The 13,240-nt window shown below is 47.8% G+C and overlaps 1 long non-coding RNA gene across 2 annotated transcripts; it reads right to left on the bottom strand.

Annotated features, from left to right (window-relative positions):
- Positions 1-314: 314 nt before the first annotated feature.
- On the bottom strand, positions 315-5,177 carry LOC136384572 (uncharacterized). 2 transcript variants are annotated; one of them, XR_010747618.1, is made up of 4 exons: positions 3,075-5,177; positions 2,330-2,870; positions 1,743-1,896; positions 315-1,081 (listed from the first exon to the last, which is right to left on the bottom strand). It is a non-coding gene; the product is annotated as an uncharacterized lncRNA (long non-coding RNA). The 2 variants fall into 2 exon arrangements; XR_010747617.1 differs by having other exon boundaries at positions 1,743-2,870.
- Positions 5,178-13,240: the final 8,063 nt, after the last annotated feature.

Here is a 13,240-nt window from a genome sequence, read left to right as displayed (position 1 = left end):
GTCGTTGGAGTGATCATTCATTTAAACAGCTCATTCACTGATTTTGAAATAGAGCAGTGGTAGTCAACCTGGTCCCTACCGCCCACTAGTGGGCGTTCCAGCTTTCATGGTGGGCGGTAGCGGAGCAACCAAAGTATAAATAAAAAGATAGATTCAACTAAAGTAAGTTGTTTTATAAAGATTTATTCTGCCAAACAGCAAAAATCCGACATAAAGTACTTGGTAAGTAATTATTATTATATGCTTTCACTTGCTGTCACTCTGCTTTATAAATTTTATAAAGTAAAGTGACTTCCCTACTTTATAAATCATCATTACTGTGGAACCGGTGGGCAGTTAGAAAATTTTACTACTACCAGAGATACAAAAGTGGGCGGTAGGTATAAAAAGGTTGACTACCCCTGAAATAGAGCGTAGACCTCTCGGTCCACAAACAACTCATTTTATTTCCCTTTCAGGATTCCGAGTCACCAGGCAATGGAGGCCTGAAGGTCGGCTTGTTCGGTCTGTGCCCCCAGTTTTGTTTATGTTGCTTTGACAGTGGGATGTAACCCCGACATTCCTACAGCGGGCTCATTCTCTGGGGCTCGACTCTCGACTACAAATGATTCTCCACGCTGAGGAGGGCCTTTCTTCTGCAGGGCTTATTAAGGGCCAATGAGCTACTCCGAGGGGTACTGCAAAGATAAAACAAAGTAAATTCAGGAGATGCCTCCATCAAATGGCCAACGTCCTTCCAACAAGCTATAATGCACCTAGAGCCTTCTCCTCTTCCCCCCCTCCCCCCCTTCTCCTTAGCTGCCTCTGGAAACATCCTTGTCACATAGACATGGGACAGACAAGCAGATGGGCTGGAATGTCGTCAGGCACCGTGCCACATGTGAAGGGGGTAACTGGCCTGGAATCACCTCCTTCTGGTGTCTAATCTAACCCAGATAATTGCAAGGCTATTTCCATATTGAAACTGCCTCAATAACGTATAGATACTCATCTCTCCTGGAACGTGCATGAGTAATGCGTCTCGGTATCTCTATGTAACAGAAACAGAAGGCTTGGCGCTCCCGGTGAAAGGATTAGTCACCTAGATAAATAAAGGATACACACGGCTTCAGGAAATAGATTCCGTGGGTCTCAAAACGAGAGCACAAGAACAGAAACGCACATCGCGGAAGCACGTCACGCCACACGGCACACACACCGCGGAGGCGTCGTTCCCCCCGCCCCCGCCAGTCAGAACGACAATGAACAATGGTGAAGGAGGCCCGCGGCGTGGTCCCCATCGACACGTCCTCTTCCCGGCTAACCAGGACCGCGTCACTCAAGGCTTCATTCATTTGAGAGTCACCCGTTCCTTAATCGGACCTGATTCTCCATTTCCTCCCCACCCCAAAACCCTTTTCCTGTCGCTCACTCTTCCCTTAGCTCCTTCCTTTAAGCTGGAACCTGGCTTCCTGTCCCCAGAGGTCATGTTGTTGCTTGTTCTGTGGTCCACTGATGGCTGTCGTCCACCATTCCTCATTCGTAGAGGACTTGCACCTGCTCATTGGCTCATCTCCTGTCACCCGTGTGGAGGGCCGGCTTACCCAGTGGCCACTTAGGTCCAGGCCTCCCCCACCACCTGTGACCTCTTCCTCCCCTCCACCTTGCCCACCTCTCTCACTCCTCACTCCCTTCTCTTTACACCCCATCTTGGCTTCCCGCCCACCCCAGGACTGCGGGGGAACTGCTGGCTGAACCCTTGCCTGGAGTGGGCCCAATACGCTGCCTTCTCCACAGATTTGTCATCATCCGAGGAAACCTCTCAACCAAGCTGCCCGGTGTCACCTCACACCATTAGGACAAGACTCGGGGACATTCGACACTGGTTCGTGATGGTTGTACAATTCTGCAAAAATGCTTAAAAAAAAAAAAAAAAGAATCCAGTAAGTGTTAGACATTAAATGGGTGAATTCTGTGGGTATGTAAATTATATCTCAGTAAAGCTATTAAAAAGGTTTGTCTGCTTCTCCAGGAAGAGGTATAGCATTTGTCCTCTAAGTTCAAGACCCCTCTGGCTTTACAAAGTGTTTGCTGATTAATAGCGATTTATCTATCTGATGATTCCTAATCTTCTAATTATACACTCAGTAATTTACCTTAGTACATCTGTGGGTCATGTTTGCCACTTAGAGTCCCCTTCAAAACCATATTTATTCCACTTTCAGCCTTTTCTCTACATGCCCCAGGTGACCTGTCTTCACGCCCCATCTCCCAGTCATGGGGCCTCCGGGGAGTCACCCGTATGACCGGCTCACACGGCATGGACCCTTCCGCAGCAGGTCCCAGGTACCTCCTCCCACTGGGGTCCAGCCTCCCTGGTCTGGTTTCCCAAAGAGGCACAGAGAAGCACAGCCTGGGTCGCAAGCTCCTTCTGGGCCCTTGAGTGCTGGGGACAAAACAGGACATGCTCATTAGTGACAAGAACTGACACTTGTACCGTGTTTAGTATTGGCCAGGATCAGCTCTCTGCTAATTCTTCTCATTCTCACAATAGCCGGCAGGTGAGAAATGGAGGCATTTGGGAACCCACCCAGCGTCACACGGTTGATAGGTGATGAGGCCGGAGGAGGACCTAGAACCCCCTTGGACACACCCGGATTTCATGGGCAGATTGACCATCTTCAGCTGGGCAGCGGCAGATGAGACTTCCAAGGAAAACGCATTTCTGAGGTCACCTCTTCCCACTCAGCGCCTCTCCCACCATCTTGGTGAAGGGCCAGTTTGAACCAATCTGCGTCCTAGGCCACGTCCAAACAACTGATCTGTGGACTCTCCTTGAACCCCTAGGACAGCGGTTCTCAACCTGTGGGTCGCGACCCCAGCGGGGTCGCCTAAAGCCATCGGAAAATACATCATGCATATCAGGTATTTACATTCTGAATCATAACTGTAGCAAAATTACAGTTATGAAGTAGCCACCAAAATCATTTTTTGGTTTGGGGTCACCGCAACATGAGGAACTGTATTGCGGGGTCACGGCATTAGAAAGGTTGAGAACCACTGCCCTAGGACATAGATTGGTTCTAAACTCTTACTGTCCACTTCTGTACTTGGAGACTTGCCCACCAGGACCCAACAGCAGACCGGGCTTTGTGTGGCCCATCTAGCCAGCTGCTTTTCTAGGGAGCATGGTGCCTCTCTCTCCAACCTGTCTTTCTCAAGCCCAGCCTTCACCGATTCGAGCCACATTGATCCCGGAGTCCATGCGGCTGGAGAAAGGAGCTGGGGAGCAGGGAGCCAGCCAGAGGAGGCACCAGACTGACCAGCCGCTGGGCAGGAGCGCTCTTGAGAGAGCAGATGGGAAGGCAACACCCGGGGCGGCTCGGCCCTCCTGCGTCTAGAGCCGGTGGCCGCCAGCCAGGTCAGCGCCCTCCCTGACCAGTGAGAAACCGCAGAGCTGGCATCGAGGCCAGTTGGGTCTCCTCAGAAGGACTGATCAGAACACTTGAAGACAGAGGTCAGACCGATGAACCTTGAACCAGGGGTGGACGGCCTCTGTCCAGTAAAAGGCTCCAAGTTTCATTCATTCTTTTCAACAAATGTTTATTGATGGCCGGGAGGCTCCGCGCCAGGATGCGAGATAAAGCCAGGCTATGTCTTCTGCTCATTGGGAGACAGACGCCTAAACAAGAGCTCTCATGGACAGCAGAGGGGGGGGGGCAGGGAAGAAGAGGGGAGACAAGAGCCTGGTGGCCTGTCTCCCATGCTGTGTGGTGGGAAGCCGGAGGGGGGCTGCCTTGGCCCCCCCCCCCCCCCATTTCTCCCAGCTCATGTCTTGACACTAGGAAAGTGGATCTGTCTTGGTGCCTCTGAGTCAGCAAGCGGAGAAAAACCTGGTGTGTCAGCACAGTGTCCTGCCCCTAGGGAACCGGGCCAGGGGGCAGCCCGGGCACAGGAGTGTCTCTCCCCACCAGATCCTCCTCCTGCTCTTCCCCCACTTCTGCCCTTCAATTCCTTCCTCTGGCGGGAACACGATGCTTTGAGCTGGGATCTGTCATTTCCTCAGCAGATGTCTGGACGCCATTAGAAGGAGGATGCTCCCTTCTTGCTCTGAGTGGCAGCGTGGCAGGATATAGAGAAGGTGGTCTGTGACCTCAGAAAGATCTGGGTTCAAACCCCAGCCTGGCTACTCAGTCAAGATGACTCGATAAAGTGGTGAGAGCTTAGATTCTGAGCCTGATGCCTGAAGCCTGCGGCCGAGTGCTAGACATGTCCCACCTTGTATCACCTGACGTTTCTGCAGCTCTGTTTCCTCCCCTATAAAGTGGGGTTTGCTGACGCAGGAGGGTTGTCAAGAAGACGGAGCGAGTGAATTGACTCACACAAAGTGCTTGGAACAGAGAGCTAAGCTGACAGGAAGCACTTAGCGATTGTTAGTGATGCTAGTTGTCATGCGTTCGTTATTGTTTGCTATGGTTGTTAGACAGACGTGCAGATACAGAAAGAATGAAACAAGCTAATCACTGAAAAATGCAGAGTAGGTGCCTGACAAATATTAGTGTTTTCTCTTCCACATTTTTCTGATAAGATAAAAATTGCGTGGAAGGCCAAATCTGCCGTCCTCATCATCCCTACGGGCGCAGGCACTGTAGAAGAGACGGTCCCAGGGGCTGTCTCCTCGGGCGGATGCCCCCAAGTCCTCTAAAGGGGTTGTAGCATTCCCAAGAAAATAGTTAAGTTCATCTTGATGTTTACACGTCATCTTTAAAAGGTAGTTAAAAGAAAAAGCAGAGAGGCAGAGAAGAGGAAGAGGTTGATGATGTCAGCAGCCACCGACCAGGTTTAGAATTGTGTATTCCTCTTAGAATGTGAGCTCTGTTGGCCGCCTTTTCCTGGGCCCATTTTTATGGAGAAAGGAGGAACATGGTCAAGGGCCCCCCTGGGCCAAAGACTTGAAGCTGGAGAGGACTGTGAGAAAATGAGAAGGGAAGATCGGGGGTCCCGGGCTCAGGCTCACACCCACTGCAAACTGCCGCCCCGCTGTTCAGAGGGAGGGGCTGGCTGAGGAGGGCTGGCTTTGCAGCTGCTGCCCACTAGTGGGAGGGGAAGCCCCCCTGGGGGCCCTTCTCCACGTGGTTTCCTGGAATCATCCCCCATCCACGCTCCCAGGATGGCTGGCAGGGCCCTGACCTTGAACTCTCTTCTTGAACCCAAACTGGAGCCCAGTTGTGCTGACAGGACTGTCCACTTGGGTCGATGACCTGAAAAGCAAATGCGAAGTCACTTGTTTGTGCTGGTCACCCCAAGCTGCCCTGCTGTGGCTTGGACCGATGTGTCCGTCTAAATGGTGACCCGGCCCTGACCCGGGCTTCCCACTCGGACTCAGTTTCCCCTCAGCTTCTGTCTCCGAGCCCTGGCGCCCATCTGCCTCTCTAGCGGACAGGGTCCCATCATGCCTGGGCCGAGGGCAGCAATGGGCACCTCTGGACTGGGCCAGCTGCGGTGAGAGCAGGCAAGAGCAGGCCAGACGCCAGCAGGTGAGGCAGGTAGCGTGTGATGAGGTCTCCCCGGTAGAGAGCCCCGGGGCAGGTGAGTCAGGCTGCAGGAATCTTCTGGGTTATAAATAGTCTGGGCTGGAAGGGACGGGAAGGGAACAAGAAAGGCCCATTGTCTGTCTTTCCTGATAGGTTGGTTACTAAACCGTGAATAATCCCTTTGAGGGAACGCGAATCTGCAGATGGCTCCCCAAACCCCTTCTGGCCGGGCGCGGGGTGCCCGGGAGTGTGCCAGCACTGCCCTGGTATGATGGCATTGCATGAATCAGACGCCAACCTGCGAGGTAAGTCCTTCTACTCAATCCCAGGCTTAGAGATGGACCGACAGGCCAGATACCTTCCCTGCCCAGGCCCATGGCTGTCCACGCAAAATCAGTGTTGGAACCCAGACCTGTCTATAACATGGCCTCTGCTCCGTAGCAGGTGGGGGCCGGGACCCCCAAAGTGACCGAGCCATGGACCCTGATGTCCATGGCTCACTAACGTCGTCCCACCAACCACAGAATCCACCGAAACTGGTGCACAAGGTTGACTGTGGGAAATGCCACCCACAGAGACGAGTGGTTGGAAACCGATCTCAGCAGGAAAGGTTCTATTAAACGTTTTTTTTTTCATCTTTATTTCCCTTAATGATGTTGAAATAAAGGCCAGAGCCAGGGAAGTCTTCCAAGAGGAACTGAGCAAAAGCCTGTTCTCAAATACAAGGGCATTCTGCTCCCGTCTGCCAGTGAGGGTCAGGACACTGCAGGGTTCTGCAGATCATACCGGCCATTCCTGGGCCCACGCCGCCATGCCCACGCGCCCCTGGGATGGAGCAAGACTGGGCCTGGCTGGGTGGGCATCAGAGTAGCCTTGGGGGATCAGGACATGGTTTGGCAGGGACCCCACCCAGTTCTTTGGGCTTCAGGCCCAACATACAGGACGGTGCACATTCCTGAGCTGCCTGCGAAGGGGACATCTGGGACAAGTGTCCTCGTCAGAACTTCAGGAGGGGCTCCTCCCAGCTGACCACGGGCTCCTGCGTCCGGCGGGGATGGAGTCTGAGTGACTGTGTCCCGCTCCCTGGACCAGGGGTTGCTCAGTGGGTTTTCTGGGAAGCTCCTTCCTACAGTGCAGGTTTGAGATGAAGCAGGCGACAACACTTGATGCTCTTGCCTTTTCCTCAACACTGGAGGGTGACGGAAGCCCTCGGCTGCTTCCGGCCAGGGATTTTCTCAAGACGTGTGGCTTCCTTGAACCCCTGGACATCTTACACACAAGTTAGAACCAGGTGCGGCTGCTCCCGGTTATAATGGACTTTGACCTCAACATGGAAAACCCGCAACAGAATCCAGTCTTTGTTCCTGGTGGCGGCTCAGATCAAATATCACATCACTCCAGAACCTTCCTGGGTCCCTTCCATATGTACACATTCTGAGGCACCAGGTGTCTCTTCTTCCTAGAAACTCATCACCACTGTGATTCAGTTCGTAACCACATTCAGCACCTGTTTCCTTTTCTGGTCACCGAAGGGCCAGGAGCACCAGCACCTTGTTCCCGCTGTGTCCCCAGGTCCCGGGAAGCGCCAGGTACCCAGGTGTGCTCAGTTGGTCGTTTTTGGTGAACACTCGGTGAGCTTGGCTTATTCGGAGGCAGCTTCAATAACCATGCGGAAAGCAAAGGTTTTGGAGTCAGACAAACACGGCTCCACCCCTCCCTAGCTCTGGGACTCGGTTTCCTCATTGGTAGAAGAGGGATAGCTGTGCACAGGGCTGGGCACGGAGTGTGAGCTCAGGGACTGTCAGCAGCTTTTGCTTGTCGGGCAAGGCAGCAGCTGGACCCCTTCTAGCAGAGCCACGGAAATCCCGATTCCTGACTTCTGAAGACTCAGTGCCCTGGGGCCGCGTGGGAGAGCCCGGCAGGACGAGCGCTGGGGAGCAAGTGTGCTGTGAACTTGAGGTTGGGGCCCGGCCACCCAGACCCAGACACCCAGTCCTTATCCTTGGCTTCCCAAGGTGGTCTTCCCCAAGCCTGCCCCAAGGTTCAGCGAGACACTTCCTCGGAAACCACCCACTGCCCGGTGAGGAATTAGAGAGGATGACTAAGCCAAGGAATTGAGTGAGCGAGGTTTTGTTTACACACAGAAGTGAATAGTCAGAGAGAACAAAGGCCGTGAATGAGAAATCCAGGAAACAGACCACGGACCAGGTGCTTGGTCCGGGTTCACCACACTTTCCCACACCCTGTCGGCAGCTGCGGGGCCAGTCTCCTGCGGCTGAAAAGCTTGTCAGTGAAGACACCAGACCACACACGTCTGTCTGTCGACCATGCACAACTGTGCTGATATCATGAAGAGTTGATGCTTAACCTGCCCACAGCCCATGAACTCTCCTACGCTTCCCAGCACCCCCCCCCCCCTTGCTGTTAGGTCAGGTCACATGACAAACTCTGCCCAGTGGACTGTGAGAACTAATGATGGGACGAGCAATAAGAGGCAGTGTGTCCTCTGTCCCTCTCTCCCTCTGCTAAAGTGGCCTTGGGACACAATGGAGGGAGCCTGGATCCCTGAGTCACTAGGTGGATCTTCAGAAGGCAAAGAACTGCTATGAGCTCTAATTGGACTTTACAGGAGCAGGAGACACATTTTCATTTATGACAGGGTTAATTTCCTGCCATGACATGGCAGCTTAGCCTTTTCTAATGAACACAACTGGCCAAGGACTTTGGAGCAGTTTACATTATAGCAAAAAATAAGTTCTTGCTTACCATCATTGGCTATTCACTTATTCCATGAGCTAGATAGTTTCTGTTTGAGCATTTTCAAATAGATCCCTAAGGCCAACTGAAAAAAAGGAATCTTAGAGAAATTGACAGCTTTCCTTTGGAGAAAACAAAATGGAAAACAAGACTTCCTTACCACACTTCCCAAAATAAACACATGCATGAGAACAAACTTACCAGGAAAAAAAAAAAGCAGAATCTGTTGAGAAAGTTATGAACTCTACTGAGAGAAATAAGATACAATTTTAACAAATGGAGAAAGATCCCAAAGCTCTTGAGTGAGAAGATTTAAAAATAAATAAATAAACTACTTTATAGAAGGTAGATTTCTAATAAACCACTATTTATAAAAATAGAATCCAAATGGATAAAAGAATCAAGTGCAGAAAAATAAAATTATGAAAATATTTTAAAACTACATATTTTTCAAACAGCTTCATACTTCACATACGAAAAGTCTTCCTAAGCATTAGCCATAAAAGAAAACATGAACAGAATTAACTACAATTTTTTAAACTTCTATACATTAATGACATAATTTGCAAAGTTTAATAATAAGGGAGACTTGGGGAGAAAATATTTGTAATGTGTATAAAAGGTAATGTTCAATTTACCCATTATAATAAACCTCTAAAACTTGATTTTTAAAAATAAACAACCTGATAGAATAAATAGGCAAAAATATTAAACAAACAATTCACAAAAGAAATATAGATGCTCAGTAAACCATGAAGTGTTTTGCATATGACATGTTAAAATTTATCCGATTGACAAAAATTTTAAAAGATAGTATCCCTTTTGGGTTAGAGTGCAGGAGCAAGGGACCCATCACACACCGATGGTGGAACGGGGACTGTTTGGTGAACGGCATGGAGTGGTGACCATCAATGGGCCACCCTCTGACCCAGCATTCTCATAGTCAAGAATGTAACTGACCAATTCTTCGAAACATGCTCTAGGCCAGTGGTCTCCAACCCCCAGGCTGCGGACTGGTACTGGTCTGTGGGCCCTTTGGTACTGGTCCGCAGAGAAAGAATAAATAACTTACATTATTTCCATTTTATTTATATTTAAGTCTGAACGATGTTTTATTTTTAAAAAATGACCAGATTCCCTCTGTTACATCCATCTAAGACTCACTCTTGATGCTTGTCTCGGTCACATGATACATTTATCCGTCCCACCCTAAAGGCCGGTCCGTGAAAATATTTTCTGACATTAAACCAGTCCGTGGCCCAAAAAAAGGTTGGGGACCACTGCTCTAGGCTACATGTTCTGGAACATTCCTAGCAGCATTGCTGGAATTGGCTGAAACTGGAGTAATTTTAATGTGGCTCAATGTGGGCCTAGAAAAGCAAATAATGGTGTATTCCTAGTATGAAATATCATGCAGCCCTTTGCAAGAATGAGATGGTTCCAGATGCACAGATGTGGGAAGACACCAAAGTTCTTTTTTCTTCTTCTTCTTTTCTAAGTGAGAAGAGGGGAGATAGAGAGACAGAGTCTTGCATGCACCCTGACCAGGATCTACCCAGCAACCCCCATCTGGGGCCAATGTTTGCAACTGAGCTATTTTTAGTTGCTGAGGCAGAGACACCACAGGGCCATCCTCAGCACCCAGGGCTGATGTGCTTGAACCAATTAAGCCATGGCTGTGGGAGGAGAAGAGAGAGAGAGAATGAAGATGGTCTCTTCTCCTGTGTGCCCTGACCAGGAATCAAATCTGGGACTTCCACACGCTGGGCCGACACTCTTACCACTGAGCCAACCAGCCAGGGCCCAAAATTCTATTCTTATTAAATGTAACAACTGGAGCCTCAAAACTATGTATTTATTATGAACCATTTCTGCAAGTGCCCCCAAACTGTATTCTAAACCAGAGAACTAAAACCATTGTTTTTCTAAAGAGGTACTAAAAAAACACATAAATAAAACTATGTTTTCCTAAAGAGATATTAAAAATACATAAACAAAGCAGTTTCACTCGATTGTAATTTGGTTACATTTATTAGATTTTTTAAATATTATGACGTAATGCACGTCCACACTAAGTGGAACAAGCCAAAGACGATAAAGAAAAATGTTAACATTTCTGGACTTCAGTGTGTTTCATTTGTTTCTGATTTAGGTGATTATTTGTATGTCAACGGGTTAAAGCAGTTTTAAAGTAAGTCATAATAACCTGGTGAGGTAAACCACTCTCCCATACCGTTCTTTTATAAAATGTTCTGGGGTGTTCTCAGATTTTATTCTTTTATATTACCTGTAATATATACTTGCTCAGTTTCAAACTATACCATTGGAATTCTATTTAAAACAAATAACATTTCATTTTATTTTGGTTTTATGCAATTTTGTGTTCATATCCAGGAACATGTCTTTCCACCATTGCTTAATTTCTTTAATAAAGTTGTATATTTTCTTCAATAGGTGCTAGCTATATCCTTTTTCTTAAATTTACTTCTATGCATATTGTTGAATCCTAACACAAATAGGATCTTTCTATTTTCATGTCTTACTACATTTTGTTAACACAGAGAAAGGCTATTGATTTTTATCTATTAACTTTGTATCCAGCAAACTCACTAAATTTTCTCACCAAAACAAATTTTTAAATTAGTCTCTTGGGTTTTCAAGATATCCAATCAATCACGATAATTTTACCCTTATTTCTAATATTTATATTTCACGTTAATTTTTATTTTATAGTAATAAAAGCATGGTTTTAAAAAGTCAATACAAGAAGACGTCATTAAAAACAGCAGCTTTCTGCCATACTCACTTTTCTTTGGAATCCTCAGATTCAGCCCCTTTTGTGTCTCTTTCAGCTTTCTTCTGACATTTTCACAATGCCGTGTTTCTATACCAGAGGCTTATATTTCCTATAATGAAAAACAAGCATTTAGCTCTCATACACAATCCCTCATCCACATGTATATTTCTTATTCTCCTGATACAGTTTTGTCACAATAAACCAATTTTCATATTAACATAATCATGGCTACATAAATGTTCTCCATAGCTGAGCCATATGCATAATGACTATGGCCATCTTTCCCTTTACTTACGGTTTTTTCTTTTCCTTGGAGGTTACAATGGCTTCAGGGTTTGTGTGTGTGTGTGTGTGTGTGTGTGTGTGTGTTTCTTCGTTTTGCTTGCGTCTGCACGTGTGTTGTTTATTTGGTTTTGCCGAGTTCTTCACTAGCCTCGTGTCTGATACATTCTCCCCTCTCAATACATTGAAATACATCCAGTGTTCTATCAGTTTTATTTCTTTTTGAGAAATCTCTTTTCCTGGGGTCCTCTATCTTATCCCTCAAAATGGAATGGATTGCTCGCTCATTTCACATCAGCCCTTTGTTGTTCAACTGTGTTTCCTGTTCGTTCACTTCTGGTTTTCCATGGACTTTTTCTTTCCTGCCTTACTCCCCACGGTAGATAGGAGGGAGATTGTGAGAGAGAAAAAGGTCGTTCCCACTTGCTGGAAAAGTTCTCCAGTGATGAGAGAAACATGAACTGTTAACCAAAAAAGGCAGAAGAGAAGGAGTTAGCTCAAAGAGAAATTGTGGTCACCCCAGATAAGGAGGTAATATGTGGGAGAAAGGTCGTCGAGATCACACAGAGATGAGCTGGCTTCGGAGAGCAAAACGTCTTCCCACAGCCCTCAGCCGGGAGAGAAGAAAGACAGACTCCACTTCTGGGAATTTGGCAGACTAGATTATTTGGGCCAACCCTCCTGCTGAAAACAATTAAAAATGCTGAGGAAAAAAAAAAAACAAAAAAAAACAAGAAACTTTTTTTTTTTCAAACATCCAAAATCTGGCTAAATATTAGATTTATTAGACTTTGACAGACAAGAAAGGTCAGCGAATAGTAATTGCATATGTTTCAACCTAACAGTAAAGAATTAACAGGACAACCATCTAAGAGAAAGAGGGATCCCCGGAGAAGTAAGAGCAATACTGGAGTTGCGTTTGCTCTGAGGACATTTGTTGATTCAGGCAAGTCTGAACTTTGATTGGTCTCCTGATGGCGAGGGGAGCAAAAGTCAAAAGTAAGGGGTTTAATAGGAGACTCTCCCCACATTAAGTGCAGAGCCTGGAAAGCTATCCTCTTAGCATAAGGATGAGTCACGGTGCTAAGTGAGATCTTGCGGAGGCACTGGCTACAGTGGGAGAGGGTATTCTGCTGAGAATTTGTAACCATAAGTGAGCCTTTATGGAAATTTGCACCCCGGATTCACGTTTCTAGGACAATCCCAAAGATATCTCAAATGCGAGTTTAGTTTAAAGTGGTCTCTGGGGCCCTGGCCGGTTGGCTCAGTGGTAGAGCGTCGGCCTGGCGTACAGAAGTCCCGGGTTCGATTCCCGGTCAGGGCACACAGGAGAAGCGCCCATCTGCTTCTCCACCCCTCCCCCTCTCTTTCCTCTCTGTCTCTCTCTTCCCCTCCCACAGCCAAGCCTCCATTGGAGCGAAGATGGCCCAGGCGCTGGGGATGGCTCCTTGGCCTCTGCCCCAGGCGCTAGAGTGGCTCTGGTCGCTACAGAGCGACGCCCCGAGGGGCAGAGCATCGCCCCCTGGTGGGCAGAGCGTTGCCCCCTGGTGGGTGTGCCGGATGGATCCCGGTCGGGCGCATGCAGGAGTCTGACTGTCTCTCCCTGTTGCCAGCTTCAGAAAAATACAAAAAAAATAATAAAAAAATAAAAAAATAAAGTGGTCTTTGGCCCAGTAGTGACCATAGGCAACTTGTGGAAACAAATATAGATCCTGAAGGATATCACTTCATCCCATAAATACTTTTGCAAGGACAATGAGCAGCATACAACAAAAAATAACCAAGCACCTAAGGAAAAAGCCACCATGTGTAACATTCCATAGAACCGATGCATAACAGAAACAGATTTGCAACAACAACAAAAAAAAAAGTCAGATATTAGAATCATGAA

The sequence above is a fragment of the Saccopteryx leptura genome, chromosome 13 (assembly GCF_036850995.1).
Source record: "Saccopteryx leptura isolate mSacLep1 chromosome 13, mSacLep1_pri_phased_curated, whole genome shotgun sequence".
NCBI classification, from domain to species: Eukaryota; Metazoa; Chordata; class Mammalia; order Chiroptera; family Emballonuridae; genus Saccopteryx; species Saccopteryx leptura.
This window is presented reverse-complemented; position numbering and strand designations above follow the sequence as displayed.